The following is a 27,999-nucleotide window of genomic DNA, read 5'->3' as shown; positions in this document are numbered from 1 at the left end:
ATACACATACACTGGTTAATAAGGCATTGATGCATGTGCATTGTTTATCCTGTTGATGAGATACACCATGATTAAGTAGCAAAGGCAGAGCATCCTTGACACAGAGATGTACACCTGGATAGTCATGGTACCGCACGTCACTGGCTGGTGAGCTGTCACAGGTTGTTCAGCATACAGGGGAAGGCAGCAAACATGCAGATTGATCCTCCTACAATAACAATAATCCTTGTACAACCATTTCTGGATCCCTCACAACACACAGAGAAACAGTTAAATAAGCAATTGGTTCTCGTATGAAAATGAACGAAGTCGAGGAAAAATAAAAATACAACAACATTCATAAAGCTCCACACACTGAAGGGCACTGGGATCAGGCAGCCCTGCTGAACTGAAGGGCCTTTCATGCCACTTCATGTGTGCGTGCGAATTGTACCCCCATGAATTGCTAACTTGTCCTTTAGGAACAAGTTAGATAAATGAGATTCTAATATCAGAGCTAATGCTCCTTTGAAGTGTCACTTTGCCTTTGTGCACTTCTGTTTCTGCATTATCAAAATGTCTTCCATGAAGCTTTATTATCACTGATAACACAGAACTAAGAGGCAAAATTTTCTATTCAAGGATTGAGCAGTTAAAAAAACCAATACTTCCCTGGATACTGGAAAATCAAATAGAAGACTCCAGGGCAGAAGGGCTAATTAAAAAAAAAAAAAAAAGTCTGCTTTACTATGAAAACCCTTGAGGGGAGATAAAAGCTGAAGGGAGGTGCATGCTTGAATAATAAAGTCTTAATGAGTTTGGTTCTGTGTCTAATACAGAGCATTGATTCTGACTGTTTGATGAAGTTAACTATTTGATTAGAAAAATTTAATTTAAACGGACACTGCCCACTAAGATCACTCTGTTGGAGAAGTCTGTATTGCTGTCATAAGTAACTACTATTTTTTTGAAGAAGAAAAGAGACAAGAGAAAAACATCCTTTGGGTAATCATTTTACTTCATACAGCTGGCAGACTTAGTTGCATGTCTTAGCTTCTCTCTTTGCTGTGTCCACTCCTCACGTTTGTTTTGTTTCATCTTTCAGTGGCTCATAAGAGAAGATGGCTGGAGAAGTATAGTTTAAAAAAAAAAAAAACAAAAGAGGAAGATGTGACTGTAAAGCATCGGCAAAATGTAGAAGCTGGCTAGATAGAAGCCAGGGACAGGAGGCATTTCCATGACATTTTAAGCACTTTACTTGAAACTGGGCTATTTCCAGTTTGAGAGTGCCCTATTAAGTAGTTGGGAATCAGACACATCATTCTCAGGGGAAATGTATTGTTTTATTTAGAAAGTGCAGAACAGGAGTGGGACTGGGCCACTGACACACCTCAAGATATTAAGAATAATGCTCAACTAGTCTTAATATCTTAAGGTCTTATCTCAACTTGAGATTTGAGCTTCCTTTGTAGTAAATGGGAAGAACATGAGTCATCTCACACCAATGCAGACATTTAAAAGAGGGCAAATGACTCATGCCTTACAAGTACCTACTTCACTGATGACAAAGGCCAGCTCAGATGGAGACATCTGATGTTAAGTGAGATGACTCCCACCCTGACTGGGGAAACTACTGATGCAAAACCTGGAGTTAGACAAATTAAAACAGACCTGTATAATATGTTACCCTAACTGGGGACTTGAGAAATTTTGTGTCCAATTGCTTTTTCACATCCATGTACATCAGCTGGAGGAGAAAGTCACCGTTCATTAAGGGCTCTCCTGGTGTGCTTCTGCCTCATAGGAATGACCACCTGGATCAGGTTAGCAGAGACAAAGTTGTGGGTTAAACCCTGTGGCACAGATTATGCGATTGTTCAGACTGGTGGCTGTAGCAGTTAATTTTAGTCTGAGCATCTGTGACAACTATGCCAGCAGATACAGCAGATACACCAATACATGATGTAGGAATATGAATGTCAGTAAGGCAGCAGGTTTTCAGAATTAAGACACAACCAAGTAGTTATCTCCTTTTTCAAACCCACCTGTCTTCAGTTATCATGCCTTGTCCTCCACAGACTCTGACAAGCGGTGACAGTGGCCACTGGCTCATTCACAGCTGGTGAGATCCAACAACAAGGGTCACTGAAGAGATCATCCAGAAACTCCTGTTTCTTGGTGACTGTAACACCTTCACATGCTTAGAAGGCAACTTCTGTAGCATCACCCAGGATCTTAACCTAATCATAAGTATCGACAAAGAGGGTTTTTCCCCAGGGTCACAATCTCCCTGAGTGGCCGGGGCCAGTGGTTGTCAAGTTTATCAGTCTTGACACCATTCCTTCAAATCAGCAGTAAATGCTGCAGTCCAAAGACAAACCTCTCATTTCATCATCTACAAAGTTGTCTTTGGAATGAATGAAGGATTCAGGGCTCAGCCAAAATGACTGCATGTCTGATGCATGTTATTTCTGCTCTCCTCTCTGGATGGCAGTTTCAGGCTCTGTAGAGTTGCCTAACCCAGCTCCTGCCCATATTGGCTTCTGGGTGTGTGCTACATGAATATGTCATTTACACTAAGACTCTGTCTTGCCACAGTCTCCTCAGTGCCACAACCTTATTAAGATCTCAACAGCACTTCAACATGCTTTCAGTGAGGACAGGCATCTCCTTTCACAGATAGTTAGCTATCTGTGAAAGAAAGAACCACTAGTGGCCAAGACAGTGCTTTCAGAACACCCTGAAATCACCCTGCAGAGCCAGTCAAAATTAGTAACTGGGCAAAACTTTGGACACAACATCTATTGACAGATCTGTGATCACAACTTTTGAGGCCAGCCTGGAGGGCAGAAGAGAGGAGAGGGTGCTTAAAGAGAATCAGTTAGCCACTTTTGCAGACATCTAAAATTCCTGTGCCCATCTTGTAGCCCTGAACATTCCTCACAGACTGGTGTGTTTTCATGTGACTGCATAAAGAGTTGATGCATTGGCTAAAATTAGCTACAACACAGCTAGGAAATGGGCAACATAAAACCCCCCATTAATCATAATAATACTTGTCATAGTTTCCAAAACAAAACCTGTTTAACCATTCAAACGTCACAGGGAAATTCTGCTGTTAGGTCTCACCATCATTAAAAAGCAGACCCTGGTGCTGAAGCTGCAAGTGTTGTCACAGGCAAGCACATTGCTCTATCAACAGAAGAACAAATGGATATTGAATTCCTGCAGATTTGTGTCATATTTCCCCTCATCTGCCTCCAGCTATACCTTCCACAGCATTTCCAGCTTTCGCCCAGGTCATCTGATAAAGTAACAAGGTCTATGGTGCTGTTTCTTCTGAGTCCATGTACAGATGGCAACTAGGGTTACAGAGATCTGATCTCTCAATCACTGTTTATCCATATAGGTTGAAATTTCACCACTTGTGGAAGGAGGGCAGGACAAAGGGAAGGGTCATGGCATGTGATTTTGCACTACTACAGAATCTGATATGGTACAACACTGCAGACACAAAAAACCGGAGTAGGAAAGGAACTGCATGTCAAATTTTCTCTTTTTTATATCAATAACAAGTGTTTTGAAATCCTCTATTTTAAAAACACTTTGGCATATTTGTTTTCTCTCTCTTAGGCTTGTTGGTGATGTTCAGTGTTGAACACAATTCTCCGTTTGCTCCATCCCTGGCAACTACTGAGTCCCACTTGCATGCTAGCAACTATGGACAAAAGGGTTAGAGATCTAACTTGCCAAGTCCTACATTGCTTTAGTTCAGGGGCTATCAATTTTTATGAGCACTCACAGATTGTTTGGATCCTTTCTCTTAGCTGTTCAAGTGCCCAAATAGCAATATTGTTACTTATATTCATCAAGTCTCTCATTAATCCAAATCCTGCCCTCTAACAAAAAAAAGGCCTCCAAAGGGAGGAGGTTTCTTCTGAGTCACTGGCAGAACAGCTTGTTTTCTGGTCTCACGGGCTCCCCAGCATATCTGGCCTTTAGTTCCCCCTCTTTCTGGTTTTATGAGTCCTCTCTTGGATTACAGTCAGCTGCCAGAGTCCTGCAAGGTGGCAATAAATGAACAAGAATGTCTGCGTATTTCTCTTAGAGCTGCCAATCAATATCAGTGCTTGTTCACACTACCAAGTAGCACTGAACAGGAATTTGGGGCATCTCTCAGCAAAGAAAAGTAAAATTATGAATCTGTCCTTATTTTTGCAGTTTGAAGGCTGTTGGCCTGAAATAATTAAGCATTGAAATGTGTATGTTATAGCATGGCACAATAGCCAGCCATTCAATGACCTAGCTAATGAGGAAAGATGATCTCAATCAGTTTATGAGAAGCAAAATGCTTCCAGCAGTGTCCAGATGGCAAAACAACTTGGTGTGTGGTAGCATTTCACTTCCACATGACTGGGTGAAATCCTGTGTGAGAAACAACAATGTTGAGCCTGAGCCCTGGAAATCCTCACACATGTGCTGCACTGTCAGTGTACGGGCAATGCCGTCTCAGTCAAGAACAGAACTATGGCCTCACCTTTAAACACAGTAGCGACACTTGTGGTTGCCCACAAAGGCAAGTTACACTCAAAAGCTTCTTGCTGGAATATGAGGATCATGGTGGGCCACTACTCTTGTGGTGCAAAGACTGGCCATTCTCTTGTGACAGTGATGAGTGTCTCTAATGAACATCAGATTTGCTCCCCTCCTTAGATGCCTGACCAGGCTTGTTAGCATCACTGCTCACTTTCTGCTGAGCAGGACATTAACTCATTGTGACATTGGGAACAGTGAGATTGGGTTTATAGTTTTTGCTTGTTTGTTCTATTGTTTAAGTTGAGAGAACTGTAATGAGATAAAGTACCCTCTGGAAACAGCTAATTGGATTTGAATAGCTTAATTAATTGAGACAGTCACCTACATAATCTTTTTTTTCCCCCCAAATAATGGGGATCTGCATTCTGCAAAGAGTCCAAATCAGCACACTTTATGATACAGTGCTGAGGTATTGGTTAACCATAACATTATTAATGGTTGATGAGGAACTGAAAATAGTTCTTTTGTTCAGGTAAGATATATTTACATTCAAATGTCATGAGCCATACACCAAAATACTCACCACTAAGAACTGGGGAACTTTATAGTTTGCTTTTTATCTTTTCTAAAAAATACAACATGCTTATAAGTGAGAATTAAAATATGACAAAATTATCAACAATCAACTGATGTCTACTTTATGGTTGAAGTGCTGGTTGAAGGTCTTATGAAATGAAAACATTTTTTAATTTAACCTGCAGAAATTTTCTTGCGATTATTGTTAATTTGGATAAAGCTGATGAATTTACATTTGTAGCATTCTGGGTCACAGTTTAACTGCAGTGAAAGGAGAACATTTGTGCTACATTCCTGCTGCCTGTTGGAGCAGGAAAAAGATATAGTCCAGGTATGGCTGTTCTCTAAAGTGTCACCTCCCATAGCATTCAGGAATCACCTGAACCAGGTAGTGCTCAGCTGACAGTAAATTTGATAAAAGTCCTTCTCAGAATATACAGGGTATCCACAAGGCAGTAGCAGAATTTCCCCTCTCTCAGATTCCACAGGAAAGAGGTATCAGAAAACAAAGACTGCTATTTTAGGAAGTGGGGGTGAGGGAAGAACAACGATAGGACGTACACACAGCCACTGGCTTGGGAGGGACTTGAGAGCTGCTGAGAGAAATATGTTGAGACACATTTTAATAGAAGCTACAGACTGTCCATGATTTCCTTTCAGCCTGCCATCTATCCTAAAAAGTATGCCTTGCCAGACTGGTATGGACCAAGGGGCAGACTTAAGGTTATAACACTGACAATTCTGGTGCTCAGTCATGATACTCTGTACTATTTTTATAATGTTACGTGGAATGTTTCTATGAAATACAGATCTTCTGTAAAGTTTCATAGGGTCTTCTTTTAAAGGAGAGCCATGCTCTCAATCTTAACAGCATTTCCATGGAACCAGGACTTCACTACCTTCTGAAGTCCCTGCTGACACCAAGGGAGCTTCAAGCTGTTGAGTCAGTTGGAATACTCTCACCTCCTGCCCATGGACACGTATTGTTTAGCAGAGTTGAAACAGACATTTGGTTTGGCACTTACATGTTGCTAATTGTGGTGCTGACAGATTAGCTCTATCACCATGCTGTGAAATCAAACATGATCTTAATTGTCTTGCAGGATTTAGATTTTTTTAAGTGCTTAGTGCTTATACCTTCTGTATAGGTCTCTTTGGAGATCAGGTTTGCCCTGAAGATCAAGATCAGGTCTCTTGCTTCAAGCACAAAGTACAAAAACAAGTTACTGTGCAACAGGGACATGTCCTCCCATTATTTTCCCTTTGATTAGGAGACAAAGGACTCTATGGCTGAACCTCTGCCACTTGCTGGAAGTCTTTTTGGTTATCCTGCTAAACTGCACAAAACACTGTGATTTAATTTTCTTCTTCTTCTTTTTTGTTTTTCCAGTTATAGTGGCCTAGTAGAGGGAGGAAATAATTGAATTGGTTGTTCAGCAGACTTCTGGACACTGTAACAAATGCTTTGTGAAAAGTCACATTGGCCTAGTGAGGTGTAATCAAGTTGTCTTAGTGCCACTCTAACATTTCAGACTTCTGCAAGTCTGTTGAAACTGTATCCTCCTGCAAACAAGCTCAGAATCCCTTTAACCAATGTTATAGCTTTTTGAGGCAACAGACGCAGCTTCTAACATACGTGAAACCTAACTTGGTTCCTACTTGAGGGTATGTTTTTTTTTCCAAATCTCCTGATTAATTTTCACCACCACATTTAATGCATTGGTCCTGAATAACCTTTACAGAGTAAATATGTTACATGTCTTCTGCTCTTGAAGCATTGTATCACAAAGAGGTTTTCTATGGAATATAACTGTGACATCTTCAAATTTGTCTTCTTTCCATAAATAAATCTATTCTAATGAGGTCTTTTGTGCCAAGAGCATTTTCTGTTCTCCAGTGTTAATCCCCTTGCAAGTCTCTTCAGGTCTGCAGAGGAATCAGTTGCATCATTGTTGGTGATCAGTCACAGCTTCTCTGAACAAACATGGACCATGGTGGTACTCAGACCCAGAAACCAATGTCAGGCTAATGAGGCAGTAAGAGCAGGGCTTTTTAGTTTAACTGAACTCTGAGAATGTGAATTCCCTTCTTACCCTCCCTAAGCAACTTGGTTTTTGACAGATAATGCAGAGAAATTTTATCCCAGAGATACAGCTCTCTTCAATATACCACCTGCACTTTATCAAGAACATTTGCCTACCAGAATGTCCAGGTTTCCTGCTGCAATGTGTATTCATAAAAATGGACAATCCATGCTGGGACAAGAAACCTGATCGCACTGTACACAGAAAAGGGATTTAAGACATAAGTGGAGACTGAAAAGGCCAGTCAGCTGACCAGGAATTGTACAGACAGTTTCCAGCAGATGTCCATTTCCCACAGCTAACAGAAATACTTGGGAAGCAGAAGATAATGTAGGACAGCCTTGAAGCCCTCTTGCCTTAGAGGACTGAAAAAATAAAGAGTATAGCTTTTCCCACAACCTCACTCCAGGTACCTGACTCAGTAGGAACAGGGCCTAGTTTTTACTTAGAAGGGGGCCTTCGGTTATATCCAGTCAACAAATTTATACAACTTATTTTGCAAATTTACCATCACAGAGATTAACAAAACCCAGAGGTGAAAAAAATTAATTTAAACGTAAATTAAACTCTTCCTCATCAGCCATTAAAACTACTGGTTTTCAAATGAACAGTATAAGCACATATACTTGACTATGTTTGAGTATGTACAAGAATAGGTCCTATGTCTGCAAAATGTCCATTTGCATAACAGCTAACTCTTTTTCTGAGAACTCATATCGGGAAACTATTAAAATAAGGCACAAAATAAATGAATGAATATGTGTATGTGTGAAGGGGAAGTAAACTGACCATAAAACAAAACAAAAAGACATGAGCTCACTGTGGAAGGGCAGCTATTTTCAGTCAAATTTAAAAGAAACGCATCCTATTCAAGGCTTCGTATGATGGTCTATTAAATTATAAGAGTGAAAACAGTTCTGATTTAAGAAGAGATAGCACAGCAAGACGTGATGTGTCAGAAATGTAATTGTGTACTGTACGCTGATGCTTCGCTTGTCTTCAGTTTATTGGAGGCTGATCAAACGGGGAAGCTGATCATAGCCAGGAGAATCTTAACCCTCCAGAGTCCAATATTGTAGCTCTTATATACAGCAGTAGTATTTCCCCCTTGTGTAATCAATAGGGCAATTCACATTAGTTAAGAATTCACAGGAAGTAAATCCCCCAAAGTGCAGTTATAGTCACTGGGGCTGGAGGAGAGAGTTGCCTCTGAAAATTAGGCCATAAAAATCAAACTCACAAATAATATAGGCATGGACAGTGTCCCTCTTAATGGCAAATGAAGCCTAGGTGTCTTGCAACTAAATATACACTGCAAATCTGGCTCCAAGTGTTGATAACACCAACCCCTACCTTACTGTGTTCCAGCAGAATTAACAACCCTGGTTCATCAAATCTCTTCATTACCTCCAAGGAGATTGCCTTGTCCCCAAGGCACTCATGACTTCTCTTGTGGCACAGAGGCCTCTTTCAGTCTCAGTCCCACATGGTTCTTTTGCGCCTTGGTTGCCAAAATGTGACATTCAGGCAGCTTGAGGAGAGGCAAAGAAATGTATGTATAAATAAAAAATGAAAGCTATTTTGCAGTTTAAATGCTATCTCAAACATAAGGTTTGACAGCCCTGGTATTTGAAGGGAAGAAAGGAAAGACAGATTTTTACTTCTGTGATCTAGAATGGCCAGTCTTTGGCTTCTTACAGTGTCAGTGAAGAAAGGCAGTGCCCAAGAAGCAGAAGTTGCAATACCAAATGAGGGGTTACAGTGGCCAAGCTCGGTGTAGTCTGTGGTGATCATGCCCAAAGTCCTAACAAAATCTTATCATGTAGGAGAGCATTAATTTTACCCAAATTTAGTCTCCTAGAAATCAAGCATCTAAGCAAACCTTGTCACATAGCTTATCTTTATAATCAGTGGAGACTGACTACCACTGGCATCCTAAAACAGGAGTGTAAGCTGGGTGGGCTGAATGGCTTTTGGGAGATACCTATCAATGACCAATGACTATAAACAGAGGCTATCTACACCAGATAAGGTTAAGTGGAGGGTGCCAACCTTTTCTTCCTTAGTTTCAGGACTGATTTTTGTTCAGAAGTTTACCCTTCTAAGACTTTTAATTCCAGTCTGTAACACTGGAATGAATGAATGAATGCACAATGAAGGGAAAAGAGAGTACATTGCAAAACAGACCTCCTTGCCCAGAGCCTTTCAAAATCACTTGAACCACAAGAAATTCAGGTTCTTCTCAAACTTTCCAGTATTGATAAGCTCCCCAGGTATCTCCGGAGTGAGGAAGGAGGGCTGAGCAGCCTACTCAAACTTTTTCTTCTCTGCATGCTCTGAAAATGGACCTCCACACTGACAGGAAAGTGATTTATTGAAACCCACTTGTCTTCCATCCTTGTCTCGAGGTTTCCTCTGGTGCAGCAGGCACAGGCAGGTAGAGGGAGGTTCAGACTACAACTTGCCAGCAGAGGCTTTTCCATAGTCTCTCAGTGGTTAACAACAGCTTGTACTCATAAGCTATACTGCTTCAGCCATTCCAGTACGAACACAAACTGGTATAGCCAACCTGGAGAGCACATATAGGATATACATTTATGCTGCACGAAAGAGTACTGAAAAAATACCTTAATTGGCTTTATAGGTTATCCCTCTGTGTCTTTTCGCTGTTGAGTCAAAGAAACAACTCATTGATGCCCTACTGACAGCAGCAAGTGACTTTTCATTGGAAAAGAGATGCTCTTGGTGGCTTCTGAGGGGGTTGCAGGAAAATGTTGGAAAACTAACAGGTCCTTAACAATTGTTCTCTTATGGTTATAACCGTAGTGAGCACAACCTAAGAGAACCCTCACCATGCCAGAAAAGCTCTGCAACTGTCCACGTTGCTCAGAAATTAGGACATATTGTATTTAGAGAGGAGTTGAGTAATGGACTCATTAAGCTTCAATTCATAATGCTTTGCTACTGAACTGTAGTGCTCAGGAATGGAACTGTTCTGGAAAAGTCACCCAGAAGAGCCAGCACATGGTTCCAAAGGACTCCTATTTACCAAGACAAGAACAAATAACTATTCTGAATAGGTAACAAATCCAAAGACAGCAGGAAAAATGGGAAAAGGAAGAAAGGAACTGACATTTAACTTGATAAACATCTCAGGAGGCTTTCCTGAGATCAGTTGATGAATACGTGGGCTGTTTGGTGCTGTATTTACATCAACCTTTACCTTTCTTCTAGGCTTTTCCTCTTATGACAGGGTCATATTTGTTCGGTGTTGTCCACAAGGCAAAAGGCAATTGATGATGGGTAAAAGACAGAGAGAAGACCTCAATAAACACTACTTGCAATCTGAGGGAGTAAATAACAGGCATGACTCACTTTGAGAACTGTGAACTTTCTGAGCCACTGTATCCATTTTACCTGTAAGTCTGACATATTTGGTCATCACTACATAATTTTGCCTATGGTGGATGCTGACTTGCAGATGTCCGGGAAAATAAGTTGGAGGGAAAAACAAATCAGGTGTTTTTCTCCTCTGGCATTCATGCTGCCAAAGGAAAATATAAGCAAAACATGCAAAACCTCCCAGGAGCCCTATGTTTCTGTTCAAATGGCTTTGTGCTTAGCACTGGTGGTGCTCTGGAAGCTGTCTGCTGTGTATGATTCAGTCACAAGAATGTATTCTACATGCTATAAATACAATTTTTAGTTCCTTCAAAGTTCTTTTTTGTCAAAGGGTTCACTTTTCCTTTAAAATTGCTCACGTCCTTTGAATGCTGAACACTCTGTGTTTGACTTCACTACTGCATTAAACATAGTGAGGGCAGATCTAGGGATGTAATGGGACAACAGATTGGCCAGTATGTGCGCAGATTTGTAATTGCTTGTTCCTGCCTCCTCTGGAAACAATGAAGGAGCAGAAGCAGCTGGCATGCAGAGGAGATGAGGCGTAACATCTCTCTAGGAGTGATGACTGCCCAAGCACCTCTGGCTCTGCCAGTCCTGGGCTGCACACTGGCGAGAGCAGGCAAGCTCAAACGGCTGTTTTTGAGGCTGTAGTCTGCTCTTTGGGCTGAAAGTCAGCTTAAAGAAGACAGAGATTCTCTATCAACTGGCACCTCAGGAAGTCTTCCACCATCCCCATATCACCACTGGCGAATCAGAGCTCAAATCAGTCCAGCAGTTTAATTACCTAGGTAGCCTCATCTCCTCGGATGGTAAGATTGACGGAGAGATAGACAACAGGTTAGCAAAGACATATAGTGCCTTTGGAAAACTCCATAAAAGAGTTTGGTGAAATAAACACCTGAAGAAAAGTACAAAGATCAGTGTTTACAGAGCCATAGTGTTGTTTACTCTCTTATACAGATCTGAATCATGGGTCATCTACCACCACCACCTGTGTCTCCTAGAACGCTTCCATCAACGCTGTCTCTGTACAATTCTAAACATCCACTGGTCAGATGATGTGACCAATACATCTGTTCTAGAAAAGCAGCAGTCACAAGTATAGAAGCCATGTTGCTGAGAACACAGCTGTGCTGGGCAGGGCACGTCTCCAGGATGAAGGACCACCGCCTCCCTAAGATCCTGCTTTATGGTGAACTTGCCACCGGCTGCCACAAGAGAGGAGCCCCAAAGAAAAGATACAAGGACTCCCTGAAACAACATCTCAGCCTTGGCCATATTGATCACCACAACTGGTCTACTCTGGCCTCCAACCAGGAGGTCTGGAGACACACCATCTATAACTCTGCTGATGCTTTTGAGAAAGCACGCAGGATCACTCTCGAGGAGAAAAGACAACGCAGAAAGAACCGTGTCTTGCAGAATATATCTCCTAAGGAGTCTTTCTGCTGTGCCTGTTGAAACTGGATGTGTCTATCTCGTATTGGCCTTTTTAGCCACCAACGCGCTTGTAACAAACTCAGGTAGTGTCCTTCCCAAATCTTCATTGTCAAAGCCCAGCCATGATGATGATGATGAAGAGTCTGTTCCTATTTGTCTACTATTTGTTACTATTGCCCAGCATGGTCATCTTGCTTTGATCCACAGTGTTGTTTGCTGTGTGTTGCTGTGTTCTCCATGTGTTGTTTCTGAAAGTGGAGCAATGATGCTGACAGGGTTGGGTGTTAGACAACCTTGTAATTTGGCCCTTAGTGTGTTACAAGGGGAAAACAAACAGCATAAAAAGCATTAAAGTGTGGCTTAAACAAAAAGGCTTGATAAAGGTACATCTTTCTCCATGTCTTCAGCTGGACTTGCTGACTTCATTGACTTTAATAGGGTTATTCCAGTCTACACAGATGAGAATACAGCCCACTAGACTATATGTTGCCATGTAAAATTCCTGTGAGTGGTACAGTTTATTTTTTCATTTGTTGGTCTGCCATCTGGCACAGCCTTCTTGCATCCTTCTCCATTCGCTATCATCTGAAGACATATTTTGTGTTGTCTTAGTGACAACTAAAAAGTGACTTCCACTTTTCCCTTGCCAAATATTAGCTTTATGACTGAACACTTTTTCTGATTCCTTTTGAAATCACTTCACAACATCACCTTTTCCCCCTGAGAAAACCCTCAAGAATCTATTATGATGTTGTATTATGTTTCCAGGTACACTATGAGTTAAAAGAATACAGGTCCAGTTTGGCAAACATTTGTGCAGCTTCACAGCTTTAACAGGTCCCAGTGACTATAAATAAAAAAGGGGAACTAAATAATACACTCCTTCCTGTGACTCACATGTAGGTTCTTTCATGAAGGCTTGTGCTCATCTACTGAGTGATGGGATTTGGAATTTTCCTACAAAGATTCCCACATTTAATTTCCTTTCACTGGATAGCTACAAGAGGTTGTTCAATGTACAAAAAAAAAGTGTACTGCTGACCTCTTCTCTCTTTGAGACACACCTGAAGAAATGCATTGGTCTAGTTGGTATCTATCAGCTGACGGTTACAAACAAGAAATGTGGGGAGCAGATGCATCAGGGTGAAGCCTTTCAGTCCTGCTCTGGCCAGAAGAGTTAAGGCACAGCACAGGGGGTTACTTTGAGCCTTCAGTTGTCATGGGAATGGGAAATGTTCAGCAGTTCTTGGGTGGTCCTCAGAGTGTTCCAAGACCAGGGCTTTTTTAGGACATTATGTATGAGTTAAACCACTTAGAGTGACTAAACAGCAATTTGAAAATAGGTTATGAATGCCATGTTCAGATTAGGTGACCTCCAACAGCAAATAAAGCATAACTTTTGATCTTAAGATGAGTTCTTTCTCCCCTGGAGGGTGTCCTTTGATTCAGTCTGTGTAAAACGATTAGAGAACATGGTTAGAGAAAATGATATATATTGCAAAATACCAGGACCAGCAAGAACAAGAGAAAACATTTAAGCACAAAGGCAGGGGTGGCAGAGGTGCCATACAGAGAGAGAGAGCTCTTCTCCATGTCATTGATATTTCTTTCACACTCGTACATATATCACTGAGAGATTCAGGGAATAAAGTGAAAACAAGGATGTGATGTAAAAAAGAGGAGCTATGATTCCCTAATAACTGACTGGCAAGCTGGTGTAGTGGGTCACTAAATGCCATGAATCATTTGCAGACCAAGATCAAAGAGTAAAGAGGACAAAGTTCACCTAGCTGGGCATTCATGCAGGGCTTTGATTACCTCAAGCATTCAACAAACCACTGTTTTTTTTCTTCTCATTTCTAACCTCTTTTCACCTCTGTTTCCTTCTAGACTCAGCCATGTACTTGTTAGTCTACCTTGTCTATTTTTCACTTTCACGTTAATGAAGAAGCCAAATTACAGCTCATTTCAATTGTTTTTTACTAAGAGAAAAATCATGCCTAAGGATTTCTATTATTTTTTGTTCCCTCTCTTCCAAGTGCTGAACCTTGTATTGGGTGAAATAGAAAAAAAAATTTCTCCTTTTGGGAAAAATAAGGAATGACTTTTCCTGTAGCTGATCCTATTTAATATTTTTTGCCTCCAACTAAATGTAGTGCCTTGTAATTGAAAGACCTATGGAACTGGCAGTCAAATTATTCTGTATATACAGTTCATATCCAAACAGTCAGATATGGGCAACCCATAAACATAAATTAAATAAATCTGTTCAGCAGGAGAAATATCCAGAGCTGTCAATATATGCCTGAGACCTTTCCTAAAATCAAAGTATGATGCACAGCAAACATCTTGGAAGAAGAGTGGCAATCAGTACATCAAAGGCAAGAAATGGAAAACAGGGCTGTAAATTTAAGCATCCCTAAATGCCAGAATACTTCTGAAGCAAGTTTGACAGAGCTCTGTTTTTTTTATGGATACAGGAAAGTCATGCCTGAGATTTTCAAAATCCCCACTTGAAGCTGGAGTTGTCAGAGTCTACCTGACCAAGGTTGCTGTTACCCCTTGACTACTTGCCCCTCTGCCTCACTACACTGCTGACTGGATTTTTCGTCTCTCCTTCACACTGGCAAAAACATACCTAATCCTTCAGTGAGTTGGTTTGGGGAGCTAAATTGGAAGGAAATGCTTCTTTCCCCTCTGTCCCCCTCATGAAATGAGCTGCTAGTTTGTCTCCCTTAACTGGCTCCCTGTATCCCTGATATTTGTGTTTATCCCTGATAGCACAAATATCAGTGAAAAGAAGAATGGAGAGAGCATCCAAGGAAAAGTGGAAGTCATCTCCACTTAGATGCCATACTAAACTGCTGCAGAATTACAGTTTTAAGAACAAAATCCCACTCCCAGTCATGCATATGTGTGTATGTGGATATTTCAAAAGACGTACATGTTCACTTTACCGTAGTGATGTACGTTTGCTTTGATACAGTATTCTTGAAACACTTGGGTCACCTTGCTTCATGAGTTAACCACATGGAACCACCATACTCTTTGGCATTTAATCTTCAATTAAAGTAAAAAAAATGCTCTTATCCATCTTTTTTTTTCAGGAAATCTCCCTAGTAGGACCAAACTGTGCAGTGTTTCCTTTCTTCAGTCCAAAAATAGTCTGAAACGATACTGATGAGACATAAATGCTGCCCAAATTGCTTGTTTCTATTCAGGCTTTGACTCAAAACCTTATTGACAACATTATAAATGTCAACATTTCATACATAATACATGAATGCATTTTAGCAGATGGAGAGGAATGGAAATGAAGCCAAAATGCAGTTGAGGCTGGGTTTGGAATTGCTGGAAGGAGCAGGATGAAGAAAGGAGAGATGCCAAGAAGGAAGTAGAGCAGAAACAGAGAAAGGAAGATGGGAAGGAAGAGAAGAAGAATCACTCCTACTGAGTTCTGCTGAATCAAATACTAACAGAGTGAAAGGATAATAAATAGTACATTACCTTCTGTAGCAAAAGATGAGGCTTTGCCTTTGTTCATTCTTTGAAACTTTCTCTTTGAGACAAATAGGAGTTGTACTGTGGACAGAACGCTCACCTATGCTCATATTGTAGCCCAGTCTCCATACCCAGGGGTGGAGTTTGTTCTCTTCCACAGGATGAATAGGATGCCCCCTTGGTCAGAGACATCTTAACTAAAATAGCCTCTTAACCACCAATTTTAAATTAGCGAGAGTAACCCACTGCCTAGAACTAATAGCTTTATCAATACTTCAAACTGCACTAAACTTCTGAAAGGGTTTTGCCATAATTAAAAATTATGATCATTCTAGATTAAATAGATATGTGATGCTACCATTCATCATTCAGGCTGTAAAAAAATTCAAACTTTTTCAGAAGGCTCATTGCTCTGCAGCAGAAACACATGCCATAGGGAAGAACTGCCTGCAAAACATTTGTTCCAATCTACCAATGCTAACTATATTTTTAGGGTCTAATGAAAAGATGCCAGAGGACAAGATGAGACACAATGTGAAAGCAAAGGGTAAACATAATTTTGCACTCCGGGGACCAGGCTACGAAGAACTATTATTGTTAACCATGCATCAAACAGGCACAGAATGCCATTTTCAGAAGTCCCTTTACATTTTCCAAAGAGGAGCTCATATGAATCTTCTATTTTCTTCCTTTTCCTATGCTGTTTATGTGCTGAATATTCACGCTTCTTTTCTTAGAAACACAGTGGATTTGTCCCAAAGTGTCTGTATTTAAAACATAAGTGTATTAATTCATGATATACCCTTTTCTCATGCTTTTCTTTCTCAAAATATAAAAGAACAACAACAATTCAATACTCAGAACAAATTTACCTAGGAAAACAAGGAATCTTTTCTATTTTAGATCCTTGATAGCTCCATTTTCAGAGTGGGTCAGTTGGTCTGCTTTTTGGTCTCAGAATTGCTTTCCTAGCCTTTGGCAAGTGGTATGCACAAGTATAAGTCTGACAAATTTGATTTATGTTAAGAAATAATTTTTCTGTTGTCATAGAAACAACTGTAAGATGATCCAGGCAGGAGTAAAAAGTAACAATGAAAAGCAGGTTGCTGGTTTCCCCAGTAAAATTCTTCTCTTTGTTGATGTCCCACCAGCAATTTCCTTGCCCCCTAAGGCAGAAAGGGCAAAAAGATGGTATCTGGAAGGATGGTTGAGAGGAAAAATTTGCCTAGAGGGTGACTTTAGTGTCACAAGGCAGGCACATGTCCCAGCCCAAAGGGGGTGTGCAGCCAGTACAACTTCTCCTGCAAGACTGCAGCATGGTAAGCAAAGTAAATGTTTCTCTAGAACAGGGAGCAAAGCCAGACTAGAAATCCCCCAAGCCTGTTATAGAGATGTCCATGGCATGGTGGAGAGAGATAGAACAATTTCCTTCTCTTATGCTATGGGTTTGCTTCCATCATCAAGAGTGAATCATATCCATATTTTAATGTTTACACAGATCTTGGCACTGCACTATGCATAAACAATTTCTACTTAGATAAGAGGAAGCATTCACCTGGACAGCAACAAATATAAGGGAGTAAAAGAATCAATGAAGACTGATTATCATGACATGTTCATGTAGAAGCATCTTCACCCACCCCAGCACTGCCTGCCCATGAGCTCCATGACACAGCATAGGCAATTACACCCTGCCCAATACGAATGATCATTCATTGCCATTTTGGCAGAGAGAGAGCACAGGAATGTATACTGTGTATTACAACACCTACACTCTACTCAATCTCCACCATCAGTCACTGACATTTTAGGGGTGTTTATCCCCAAGATTTACAAGGGCAATGAACATTGCTAGTACTTGCCACTATGGTTGTCAGACTGACTTGATTTTATTTCCCAAGGGAAATCTGTTTCTGCATCTGCTACTGTTGGTTCAGTTTACAAAAAGCTTTCAGATAAAAGGTTGTGGCTGTGGATCCATAGCCTCACAAAATGGCAGGGCAAAAGTGTTGCTGCAAGAAAGTCAGAAAACCTGTAACATTTTGTGCAGCCTTTGAGTTCCTCTAAGTGAAAAGCCAGAGGATTTCAGTCCAGAATCCTCCTCTGCTGCAATTAGTACTGGGAACAGTCCAAAAAGAGGAGGACGTTCATAGATTACAGCTTCTTTTTGCTTCTAATGCTGATTAGTTGCAGTATGTCAATAATTAGAAGAGAATTTAGTGAACAAATATTGCCTCTTTTTCTGCTGCTGCACTGTCCAGATGGTATTATTTCCCCCCTATTATTTACCATTTGAAAATATTTGCCAGACAATCTCTTCAAGTCCTCTCTGAGCTGAAGTTTACTGGTATTAATTTTGCAAGTGTAAGAAACAGAGGCAGGTCTGGCACTGGTTCTGATTCCTGATGAAGTGAAAGCAGCTTTTAGCACTGGATGTGTCATGGATTGTGGAAAGTGAATTCTGAACTGATATTTTCCAATAGTCTCTGTAAAATGCATTCTTGTAGGCTTTCCATGAAGCATCCTCCCTGTTAATAAAGAAAAAAATACAGAATACAAGTGGCAGGAAGACAGCTGAAGCAAACTTGCCTGATGATTTAAGTGGATATTTGACAGGGTATTTTTGACAGGGACCACTGGAGCCTAGTTACAAGAATCTGAATAGAAAGCCTGGTCATTTGCTTCTTTTCTCCAGAGATGCAAAGGTGTGTGGAGGGTGGAAAATTATAACAGAACTTAGTTATTGTCATGATTATTGTTGCTAGATTATAAGAATGTGCCTATCTGCCACTTCTCCCATATGTGCACATGTACATGTCTCTTTTTATGTTCACTGCCTGTCCACAGCTTGTCTCATACATGCATCTCTTTATGTCTCATTATCACATTTCATTCCCATGCTCTTTATAGTGCAAAACAAGGTGTGTATTTGGTTATGAAAATGCTGGAGGCGGTTGAGGGCATTTTTGCATGGGAGATGCTGTATTACCATGTCAATCATTGCTCCTTCTCTTTCTTAGTCTTTGCAGATTAATCCTGGATGAGTCTCAGCTGGGATGCTTCTGGCACAGGGGAAGCTGAGATTTAGATAGCAGGTTCTCAGCCCAGGTCCACTGGCACACAATTTACATGCTGTTATCAAATTTGCTTTCCTGCCACCATGCTGAACATCGGGTTTAGAGCTAAGCATAATGGGTTGCTGGGGGAAGATGGTCTTTTCCAGTTGAACTCTTTCACTCTGGGCCTACACATAATCTTTTTTTTTTTTTCTTTTTCCTGAAGAGGGTTGCTGGCTATTAACCAGCCTAGCTGCCATAAAAGAAGTAGGGGAGGAAGATCACAGGCTTCTTCTCCAGCATTACTGTATCCACTGATTCTGGCTGGGCATGTCATTTCTACCTGTCATCCAGGCTGCTGCTGCAGCTTGTCCCCTGTGAATGTGAGTACTGATCAACTTTCTGCTGCCATAGTCTGCTGCTGAGATGATTCCCACTTTCTCTTTTGGCACGAGTTGCGTGTTCGGACCCGTGTTCAGCAGGGGATACTATTAAACATTGGGACCTAAAGGCTGCTGGGGTCTCTTGGAGGCAGCAGGACATGCAGAGATTATAATGGGAAAGACCTAGGCACCAGAGGAATGGCTGGAAGCAGAACTGGAAAAGCAGCATGGCAGCATGCTCAGAAACAGTAAACCAAAACCCCTTTCAACTGTAACAGCAACGGCTCTTGAGCAATGGTGATTGCTGTGACCTGAAGTGTAGGCATCATGTGTTCAGCTGCGTAACCTACGCTCCCCAAAAGGCAGTGATTCCTGAAAATGAGAGCTTAAGTCACCTACCCGCTCAGATAGCACAGCCTTGACTGCTGCATCCTGGGGCAACTGCAAATCCAGCACATTCATCAGCTGTTGGTAGAGGCTCTGTTACGGAGAGATGGAACCGGAGAATGGTTGTGGAGAGGTGGAACAGGAGAATGCTTGCAATATTAGAAGAAGAGTGACAGCAGCAGGCAGGTCTGTGGGAGAGAAGGGGTGTTGCATTTGCTGGGATATGGATATAAAACATGCTGCTGTCAAATCAAACGGTTCCCCTTGTTTATTTCCTCTTTTCCTTTTTTTTTTTTTTTTTTTTTTTTGTACAAATAACCAGTGACTTAAAGACAGGAAAACATAATAGTATGCCCTCCTTTATATTCCAGAGCGTCCTCCTTCTCCCTGCTGTTTGGCATCTCGCCCATTTCCAGCAGGCACTTTCAGATGCAGATTTCTCCCTGAATAGGTATGTCTGGGCTCTTTGTCCTCATCTCGACTACCTTAGTTAGCGGATCTGCTGTTGTGGGTCTTGCTCAGCTATCAGAGGGACCGGGGCTGGGTAAGAAGCAGAGCAGAAAAGGCCCCCTAAATACTGATTCATTACCATACAAATGGAGGGATACCCCAGCTATGCAGAGGGCGGTATCTTTATAAAACATGCGTAAATAGCATACAAAACAATGATTACACAGCGCTTATGCACCAGTTAAAATTCATCCTGGGTAGGCCGGATAACGCATATGCTAAAACGGATTCTCTTTGGATCCACAAATGGTTTATAGATGTCTCCTGAGACAGGGGCATTGCCTGCGGCATGGTGGGCATATCAGCAGGGTAACGTATCAGCAAGCCAGAGAGCCGTGACAAGAAGACAAATGAGGATAGGCAACTGGAGTTGATCCCCCATTTGTCTGTTATCCTGGCTTTGGCTACGTATCGAGAGATGTCCGTTAAATGGTAACATCTGTGTACGTGTGGCTCAAAGGCCAGCCATCCCTGAGGAGTCACTCGGGGTGCTAGCTGGGTTGCTATGCCCAAATGTGTCCACAAATACAGACCAGTTCATCCACGTGTTTCCTTTACACTGCACTAGGCTGCGTCATAACCCAAAATCCTTCTGCTGTCAACAGTCACACTGGCAACCTGAGGAGGGACATTTTGCAGGAAAACCATTTAAATTGGGGGGGTTTCTAGTTATGGCCTGCGGTTCATTTGAAACAAATGACAGAGTATCTTGGGTTAGTATAATGCTGAGACTTTTGGGATATAACCACAGCAGTTCTGACACCAAACAGAAATGATAACCAAATTGCTTGTACAGTTCTTCCACCTCTCTTTGCCTGTCCTCTCCTCCTCCTCCCTTTGAGTGGGTGATGGCACTCGAATGCAGCTGTGGCTGCACATGCTCTGGCTAGGTCGGCCGCTCACTTGAATCAAACCTACTGTGGAGATGGATCCTGAGGGGATAAACCTGAACAATTTGGCCTAGGAAAACCTGGTTTGTCAATTCCAAATTCTTTCTTCCCACTATCAAAACATTTTCTGGGAAGCATTATATAAAATTTACCTACACAAACAGCCACACAACATGCTGGATTTGTAACCATGTAATTACAGCTTCCAGAATGATATATTGTAGCCCTCTAAAGACCTGAACAGTAAGGTTACATGCACTGTGATGACAAGTACTCTGGAAGGACTTCAAAAGCACAGTCTGCTGTGGAGAAGAAGAGGAACTAATCACCCTTTCTATAACCTCTTTGATTTTTGGGGAGGAAAAAACAAACTTTTAAAAAACACCATGTTTTTTGAAAACCAGCATAAGGCAATACTTGTCTATAGAAATCTGCTTTATATCCTTCTAGGCTCTCACTTTTCAGGCATATGCATTTGCTGGTATGTGAAAGACATGTAAGCCTCTCAGTAACAACTATGCTTTCAGATCTTTATTAGCCAGTAGAACTGGGAGACTAGCACATTCCAGATCTGGAAGAGGAGGACAGGGAAAGGATCTTCTGAACTCTGTGAGAACCAAAATTTTGAATATAATTCAGGATTTCTTGCAAATATTGACCAACTGACCTGCATATTGGCCATGTGCCAGGCTGTAGCCTCATGAAGAGATTCCAGATTAACCCTACACCCCTCAAAGAGGCATCTTAGTGAGATTTTTCTGCAAAGACTATTAACATGGTTCCAGTTATGTTTGACTCTGGTAAATATAAGGGCAGGATTTTTAGCATGTGTGTTACAGAAAGAGGTGAAGAGGTATGTCAAGCTAGTTTAACCACAATTTCAGCACCAGTCTGGCTAAATCTGTTTCTAAATCAATCTAGTTCTGTTACCTCTGTGACCAAACCACTCACAGAAAGGCCTTAAAAACTGAAGTGATAAACCCCCAAGGAACAGCAGTTTATAACGAAAACAACAGGGATGATAATTAAACTTCTACCAGTGGTCTGAGTTGGCAGTCAGTTCAGTTAGCAAGCAGTAATAGAGACACAGACCAAATTCTCTACTGCGTGTCTGTGGGTCTGATCAGCCTTGACAATGTTTCACCCTACCTCTCTAAAATGGGGTGAAAGACTCTATTCAGGAAACAGGCAAAGCTGTTTCCATCTGGCATATTGCTCCTTTCTCATGAGCTTTCTTCTACTGTTTATTAAAGAGCTGTTTTATATAAACCTCTCCACCCCATTTGCCTCTGGACTCCCATCTAATTCTTGTCTCATTACTTCAGTTTTAACGCCCACAAGAAATTTTAATAAGAATTAATTTCCTATCTGAGAAAGCCCTAATACATACCACACAGGGATATTAATGTAAAATATTAGGTTCTGCACAATCTGATTTCTGGGCCTTTGTGATTAATTGTGACAGCAGCATTAACAGTAAACATGTTTGGTTTACGTCAGTTGCTGATTGGAAAAAATATTTATTTATTTTCTTCCAGTATAGGTCATATCTATAAATTGCCAGGTGAACTGAGAAGTGGCTTCTCAGGCCACTACAATCTCTACATGATGAAGTATTTCTATGACTTGTTTTTTCAGATATATCCTGCAGCATATGAACTTACAAGGTATTTTTTCAGAAATATTTATTGCACGTTCTGTGCTTCATGGCTCTGCTTAGCAGGCGAGCATTAGTGGCAATTTTTTTGTGACTGGCATTTCCATAACTTGGATACCATGGCTTTCCTGAAAGTTCTATATTTCCAAAGCTTTTCTTACATAGGGATCTAGTACAAAAAGTATTCACCTTCTGTGCTTATTAACATACTTCTACTTACTGTGTGAGCTTCTTGCAATTTGTAATGTGTTTTATCCTGACAAAATGATAAAGAGGTAGGGAGCAGAAAGAGAGGAACTGAATGAACTAGAGTCAAAGTGACTTATAAGTTGTCCAAATAATCAAGTCAGATAGATGAAAATCAAGGACAAGTTTTCTTCTGACCAATGCTGCTGCTCTCCAAGCATTGTACCCTCTTTCCTGTTTCTTCCACTGGGAAAATATACCCTCTTTCCAGTTTTTTCCACTGTGAAGATATTCTTCATGTAAATAATTTTTGATTTTACAACATATTTTTAATAATTTTTAGCATCCTTATTCAGCTTGGCTTTTTCTCTTCTCTTTGCAAAATGCCCTTCATAAAAATGGAAGTGCATTAAAATTTCTCCTTCAGTCTACACTGCAAATAGGGACCTGAATCAAAGGCCTGGACTGAGCACTATTAGTTGAGGCACATCAGATCAGGTGGGTTGCAGCTGATGAAAATGGCACTGTAATATTGTCAGACAAAACAAACTATCAGATCATCAAATGTGATTTTAAATGAAGTCTGAAATCTGAAAGGATTCTGGAAAGAACCATTTTCAGATAAAGGCGAGAATTATTCAAAATATAGCGAGGGAGTTAAAAAAAGATTAAAAAAGGCTCGTCAGCTTCTTCAGTTCAAGGGCTTTTATTATTATGCATTTGTGAATTTTCTAAAGCATTCTTTGCCTCCACCATCATTGTCTAAAACAGCGCACTACATAACCATCAGTGTGCATTTACATTTTTCTTTGTTGCTGAGGACAGCCAGCTTGAATTAGAAGCTGTTCATAGCCAAATTTTGAAGTATCAGGATATTAACTTGGATGTGGCAACGGAATAAAGCAGGGCTCTTTCACCCCTTCTAGCCTCACAGGGGAGCGTGTTGAAGGGTCACACAGCTGCTTCGGAACTGCCACTGTTCCTGACTGACATATTTTTTGCTTTACTTGAGCACATCAAGCTGTCTGGGTCCTTCTGTCAGCTCCAGGCAAAGATGCCAGCCTCTAAGATAAGGGCAGCACAATCAGGCAAGGTTGGTAGTTGTGTCAGCCACCCCAGCTTGATCTGCTGCAGCACGGGTTTGTACACTGCCAAAACCCTGTCATTCCTGTCTTGTGGGCAGCAGCTGTTTGTAAAACCAGTCTACTGCTTTACCAAAGCTACTCCTTTACCCCAGACTGGGAATTTGTTGAAATCCTGAGTCACTGAGTCACTGAAAGGGCCAATAGGGGCCCTTTGATTTGGGTTGTGGTCCCCCAGCCCTTGTTGAAAAGTAGCCCTGACTCATGCTGGTTTTGTATGAACAGGAGTTTTCCCTTCACTAAACAACACTCCTAAGCACAAGGCAAAAGATCAGGTGCGAGATTTAATCTTAAGTATGCAATGCTAAATTATTACCATTCAACCTAACTCACTGGTCTCCAAAATATATTCAAAATTTTATTACAATAAATAGCGTTCTGCATAAAGCAAGTCAGTGCTGTTAGCTGGGGATGTATCTGTTATTGCCTAGTACCATAATGAAAAAAACACTGATTTCCATACAGTCTTGTTCCTAAAGGCTTAGGAACTAATGTCAGCTGAATATATTTGTACTGGATGTTCAATCACTGCATCAAATATGCTCTGTAAACTAGTCACCTTTAAAATGTTAGTGGCATCTTCTTGAATAATTCACTACCACCAGATTGCATGTCCTTTGGGTCTTCTTGGAAGCTGAACAGGAAAGGATGGACAGGAACATGATATGATGACAGCAGTGTTGAAGTGATTTAATTCAATTCTATTAATATACATTTAGAACTTCCCCCCCATGTTTTTAAATGTCTTCAGGGAATTTTCCTAAATTCCTGCATTCTTTTCATGGCATTTCTTTCAGTGTTTCATTTTTTTTCCCTTTTCATTTCCTCTTTCCTTTGTCCCCTTCATCTCCTTTTCCATTTCCTTTTCCTTTTCCTGTTCCTTTTCCTTATTTTTCTATTCTACTCTAGTCTATTCTACATTCTTGGCTTCACTATTCTATTGCTTTTTATTTCAAGGAAATTCTATACATGTGATACAGTTTTGCATGCTTTGCATGCTCCTAATTATTGTTATGGGTCAAATTTTGCACCCCATAAATTTGGATAGATAAATCTGGTGCAACTCCACTGATATTAATGGAATTTAAACTGGCATCAGACTGTAACATGACATTTTAATGATTGATTTGCATGGTCTCAGCTGCGAGACAATTTGTCTTAAGCCCCCATTAAATCAGAAAATGAGTGTTTCTGACTGAATATGCCAATCATTCTAGCTTATCTAGTGAGAGATGCCACATGCTTTCTCCTACTTTAGCCTTACTTTTTGACAGCTACTTATGCTACTTATTGTCTAATTGGGGCTGCCAATCCTTCCTGCACATCCCAATCTGTCCAGCCCAGACACAAAAGTCTGAAACATTTCTAAAATCTGCATACTCTTGTTGATTACAAGAGATTGGGTGGGGCGGAATGCAGCCTAGATGTGACAACATGCTTATGTGTATGTAATTATTTCTCAGAAAAATTAAAAATTGCAAAAATTGAAGGAAGAAATTATATCTGAATACTTGGGCTTTCTGACTATAAGGGGAGGAAGGGTTTTTTCCTATGGACAGGAAAAAACTATGTTTTCTTCTGAGACTTTCACACTCACAAGGCAATAAGGGCTAAATCCTGCCATTTGTTGCTTGCTGTGCTGTGAAAGGTGAGGAGGTAAGAGCTATTCCCCAGGTAGTGCAAAATGGTGGGAGATACAGCTCGCCCATGTGCCTCAATGCACAGTGTAGGGTTTCTGGAGGAAGAGGATCCCCTCACACATAGCAATGACTGGTAGGGTAAGACTTGCTTTGCCTCCATGCAGAGAGACAAGAAATCCCCTGTGCTGAGTCCTGCTGTGAAATTGTACTCACCAACACCAGGATTCTCTCCATGGAGGATACATCTGGCAACCTCTGCTTAACCTTATGGTTGTGGCTTGCCAAATAGCACGCCAGCATTTGGACTACAGTTTTTCAGTAGGGCTGGCAGAGCTCTGACATCCTCTGGGACCTGATCCAAAGCTCCTGGGATTTAACCGGGAAAAAAAAAGTCCATTGATCTTGGTGGCTTCGGATCTGTCCTTTTGCTCATCTCCTTTGATGATTTATACAACACTAACATGCATATTTCAATTCTGAAGCACACAGAGCACATGGTTTTAATCTAACCATTTCCCTGGTGACAGGGGAGGAACTGTGCTGGCAGTTAAGATACTGAAAAACACTCATTATTCTGTACATTATGATTACTTCTTACTTTACCATGGAAGATAGAAATTATGATAAAAAAATCACAAATATTTTCTTTTACAATCTTTGCCTGCCCTTAAAGGCACAATAAAATATTAAAAAGTGCAAATTTTTGTGTGTGTGTAAAAATGATGAGAATGTTTTGTATTAAAATTGGAAGTAAGAGAATATCAAGGACTAAAAGCTACTGTTAAACAAATGACCCCCTTCCCTAGAAAAACCTTAGAGTGTGGAATCTTCCGAATGTACCAGGAAATTCTCTTCTCGGGTTGGAAGGTGAGAACATTTCATCCTTGTGAAGTCTTTGTAAAATCAAGATTACCAGGCCATTGGCAGCAGTGGTCTATTAGTTATGTAGCTCCAGACCAAGTCCTACAACAGCAGTGACTAAAAAACAAACTTAAAATAAGTCACAGCTCTAGATTGCTCATGTCCCCAAGAGCAGTTTTCAGGGGCAGCCAGGGCTTGCTATGCTGTCTGGCTGTCAGACCTGGTACCCTGTGCATTTCTCTAAGGGATGTCCCCATAGCACCCAAGTTCATGGAGCCAAGCACCTCCTGCCCACTGGACAGACCCACAGACTGTCATTTTCATAAAGCAGGAGGGATGATTTGCTATATTTTTAGATTTTTCATTCCAATCCAACATCTTTTTTTTCTTTGTTTCCTCATTGGCTAGTGCAATTTTTTCAGCACTAGATGTCAGTGTGGACTTGCAATACCAAATTGCTCTGTATTGTCAAAGACAGGAAGAATTGCCACCCAGAATGAATCCAAGTTTCTCCAGCCTCAGGATGTGCTTCCTACAAAACAAGTCTTTTGTTTACTATTTGAACTCCACGTGGAAAGTGTACAACTCTGTCCTTGACTGGGATCAATATGGCTGTAAAAGGGCCCCATCTATTTTGTGACCATATCATGACTGAGTTAAAGAGGAGCTACCATAAGTCCAGAGCAAAAGCTTTGTTTAGAAAATAACAAAGAATATAAGCGGTTCTGAGTTATCTTGATAAGCTGTGACCCTGCTAAGGTAGCATTGCATAGGTGCTCCATGGGGATGATGAGCCCTGTAACTAACAGTTCGCATCTCAACAAGAACCTACTGACAAGACTGAGTCTTTGCATTCCTACTGCCTAGAAAGACATTGCATAATCTAGAAATGTTTTGCTACACCAGCCTGTTGCAAGGACTGTTCTAACTGGAACTTGATTTACTATTTACTTGGCATTTTCTGAATACTGAACTGAAACCAGCCTGAGGCAGAGCAACCAGCCAGGAAGTGTACATTGGCTTTCTGAAGTGGTGAAATGACTGGTTTCTACCATTCTTTGGAAAACATTTTCTTTCTTTAAGAATTTTAATTCCTTTAGTCTAAATTGTGAGTGGTCCCTGTGCTGTTATGGGAGGACTGAGGAAGATGCATGAAGCATCCCCACTCCCCTCATTTTGCAAGCAGCAACTAGAACAAGACACTGTCTCTCTTGCTCCTGGAGAAGTACAAACTGGGGAAGGGCAAATTAGGGAGAGGAGGAAGTGGGTTCACAATTCTGATTTCTCATCTCTTATGGGTTCTGGCTTCTGTCAAGTGGATCTGAGCCAACACGACAGATGGAGCCTTTTACACCACCCTCGTGCTTGGTTTACACCAGGCGTGATGCACAGAAGCCGAGGCAGAAAATGTTTCTGGCAGAGAACGCAAAGCGGAGCTCTCTGACATTCCTCCCAACTCGGTCTAGTTGCAGCTGTGATCTAGGCCTTCAAAAAAATTCAGTTATGTGCTTTTGTATTCTTCACTATGCATTAGTTATTAAAGTATTACCCTGATGCATACATTAGTATGCCTTGCTTTTATTATACTTTAAGGTTGTTCCTGTCCCTTTGAATTCTGTTGCACAAAGTCGGTGCAATGTGTGACTGCCCAAGCAGCTGTGCTTAACATTCCTACGAGTAACTTACCTAGGGTGTTTTTGTTTCTCATTATTAGGCTTATGAGTAGTAGACTGCAAGTACGAGGCTAAAGAATATTAATTAAAAAT

General features: G+C 41.0%; 1 long non-coding RNA gene across 1 annotated transcript; it reads right to left on the bottom strand.

Annotated features, from left to right (window-relative positions):
- Window positions 1–15: 15 nt before the first annotated feature.
- LOC113994395 lies at window positions 16–26,721 on the bottom strand. The gene is made up of 8 exons (XR_005567211.1): window positions 26,185–26,721; window positions 25,586–25,738; window positions 24,292–24,366; window positions 19,360–19,535; window positions 17,811–18,049; window positions 2,025–2,098; window positions 1,651–1,793; window positions 16–1,104 (listed from the first exon to the last, which is right to left on the bottom strand). It is a non-coding gene; the product is annotated as an uncharacterized LOC113994395 (long non-coding RNA).
- Window positions 26,722–27,999: the final 1,278 nt, after the last annotated feature.

Source organism: Pipra filicauda, unplaced genomic scaffold (assembly GCF_003945595.2).
Source record: "Pipra filicauda isolate LSUMZ 115617 unplaced genomic scaffold, ASM394559v2 scaffold91_size2508729_pilon, whole genome shotgun sequence".
NCBI lineage: Eukaryota > Metazoa > Chordata > Aves > Passeriformes > Pipridae > Pipra > Pipra filicauda.
Note: the sequence above shows the minus strand (reverse complement) of the source record. Positions and strands in the feature narration are given on the sequence as shown.